The following is a 2,620-nucleotide window of genomic DNA, read 5'->3' as shown; positions in this document are numbered from 1 at the left end:
ACATCCTGCATTGGGTTGGATTATGTCTCCTCAAAATTCATAGGTGGAGATTTCAGCCTCCAGTACGTCAGAACAGGACGTTATTTGGAAATAGGCTTGCTGCCAATGGAATTGCTTAAGATGAGGTTCTACTTCTCCAGTGTGAATGGTGTCTTTTATGAAACAGGGAGATTTGGGCACAGGGACAGACACATTATTCCACAGGGAGAAAGCCGTGGGAAGAACTAGGCTGCCATAAGCCATGGAAACTTCCAGAAGTTAGGAGGGAAGCTTGGAGCAGATCCTTCCTTGCCTTGCACCTTCTGAGAAAGCACAGCAGTGCAGGCTCCTCTGTCTCACACTCCCAGCCCAGAACCAAGCAAGAGGCGATTTCTGCCGAGGCCACTCAGCTTGTGGTTCCTTGTTACAGCCACCCTAGGAAGCCAGTGCTTATCTCTGCTTCAGTTTGGGATGAGAATCTGAGAGAGACGGGAGAGAGATTTTCCTCACCAACTCCTTGTTCTTCTGAGATGCATTTCAAACAGGAAACACAGGGAACAGACTCGGTTCCTCCCTGTATTTTCTAGTGTTGGGAATGTGGGATGGTTCTCTGGCATCCTCTCAAGGTGACTGCAGAGGTTTTTGTAAATTTAATATTATTAAAATCATACAGCTTTTAAGGGTTGGGGTTGTGGCTCAGTGGCAGAGTGCTTGCCTCACACATGTGAGGTACTGGGTTCGATCCTCAGCACCACATAAAAATAAAGAAGCAAAATAAAGATATTGGGTCAATGTATAACTAAAAAAAATTTTTTTTAATCATATGGCTTTTAAATGTTTGTTTTATCTCAGTCCAGTGTAGTTATTCATCTTTTTGATGATGATGGCTTCATCCTTCCAGAAGCCTGACAGTTCAGTAGTTTGAGGACTGTTTTACTTTTGGGAACAATAATAAATCTCTGGTTCTTCTGGCTCCAGATATGTAAACTGCCATTTCTGCAAGACTTCCTGCTCTTCTCAGTGAGAGATGATCTTGGAGGACCACAGTCTGGGGGTCAGGGATACTGTGAGATGCCAAGGTAGTTACTGTTTCTAGACCTTTGTAGCGGAGAGAGCTAGAAAAAAATATCTAAGAGAAAATACATTATGACTTTACTGTATGTCTTTTCTTTCATGTTGAAAATTTTTGTTTTTAGACATTAACTTTATCACAAATTATTTGGTTTATCTTACTGTGTCTGTGCTATAATTGTATTATACATATAGTTAAAATACAGAAGTTATATTATATATATATATATATATATATGTAATATATTATACATGTATGAAATAGCTCCAAAATAAAAACACCAACTGTGATAGTAATAGTAATAATAACGTTTGTAATAACTAAAATTATTATTACTAACAATAGTATTTTTGTAAACAATTTTAGACTCTTTTAGTCCTTGGGGTATACAGTCTAATGACTAGGTTATAAGGTCATCTGACCTAATTCCTCTGAGTTTCCATCAGTATTTTTATAATGCAGGATTCTCCATTGTGCAGACCTGACTAATCCATATCTCTGCAACTAATGCCCTAGTGACAGATATCTGGGTTGTTTTTCTAGTCTTTGGCTGTCATAAATGGCACAATAATAAATATCCCTGTACACCTATCTTACTGTTTTTGCCTGCTTATCTTAGGGGAGCCTTCCTAGGAGTGGGATTGCTAAGTCAGAGTTAAATTCATATGGAATTTGCTCAATAAATTGCCACATTCTCCTCCACAGGACAACGGAGCTGGCCCCGTTTGCATTCCTGCCCTCAGCGCCTGAAAATGCCTGATGTCCTACACCCTCCCCGGAAGAGCAGGCTGTGAAACTCCTAGATGTTTGCCAATATGACAGGTGAAATGGTATTTTTATTTAATTCTAATTTGCATGTCCTTTATTTGTTTTCAAGACATAAAGGAGGGAGAAGGTGGGTGGAAATGTGGATATGTTCATAGATTCGGTGTTTTGGAAGTTATTTCCCTTCTCCACTGAGCTCCGGGAAGGCAGGACAGTAGCTATTCACATGGAGATGGCACTCATCAGTGTTCGATGAATGAATGAATGAATGAATGAAAGAAGGACAGGAACACCCCTTTCCGCCCATTTCCTAAGTCTGCTCGGGTCTAGCCAACCCAGTTCTCTCTGACTCAGACCTTAGAAGTAGAAGAGCCATTTGGAAACCTCCAGTTAGATGATGCATTTAAGGAAAAGTCATCAGAGGGGCTCCCTTAATGCCATGTCCTTGAGATGAATGAGTTGTGCCCGTGCAACTGAGGGTGGGGTCGGGCTGGGGTACAGCAAGACCATGTCCCCTCTTATTGACCCTTCTGGGAAGGCTAGCTCAGCCAGGCCAGCATTAGAAACATTACACAGGACCCATGGGGACAAGCTCTGTGTGAGTCCCCTCCCCCTCCCTCCATCTCTCCCAGACTCCAACTCCCAGGGCTGACAGCAACTTCAGGCTCATCAAGGCTGAGTTCCATGGCTCCCCACACTCTTCTCGCAGCTGAGTAGCCATCTGAGCTCCCCGGCTTGCAGGGCTGGTCTTGCTAGGTGAGTACGTCGAAGTCTAGGGCCTCTTGGACTCACAGCCCTTCTCAA

General features: G+C 42.7%; 1 long non-coding RNA gene across 1 annotated transcript; it reads left to right on the top strand.

Annotated features, from left to right (window-relative positions):
* The first annotated feature begins 318 nt into the window (after positions 1-318).
* On the top strand, positions 319-1,820 carry LOC139705389 (uncharacterized). Its single transcript, XR_011707256.1, has 3 exons — positions 319-605; positions 958-1,058; positions 1,757-1,820. It is a non-coding gene; the product is annotated as an uncharacterized lncRNA (long non-coding RNA).
* Positions 1,821-2,620: the final 800 nt, after the last annotated feature.

This window comes from Marmota flaviventris, chromosome 4 (genome assembly GCF_047511675.1).
Source record: "Marmota flaviventris isolate mMarFla1 chromosome 4, mMarFla1.hap1, whole genome shotgun sequence".
In the NCBI taxonomy this organism is placed as follows: domain Eukaryota; kingdom Metazoa; phylum Chordata; class Mammalia; order Rodentia; family Sciuridae; genus Marmota; species Marmota flaviventris.
This window is presented reverse-complemented; position numbering and strand designations above follow the sequence as displayed.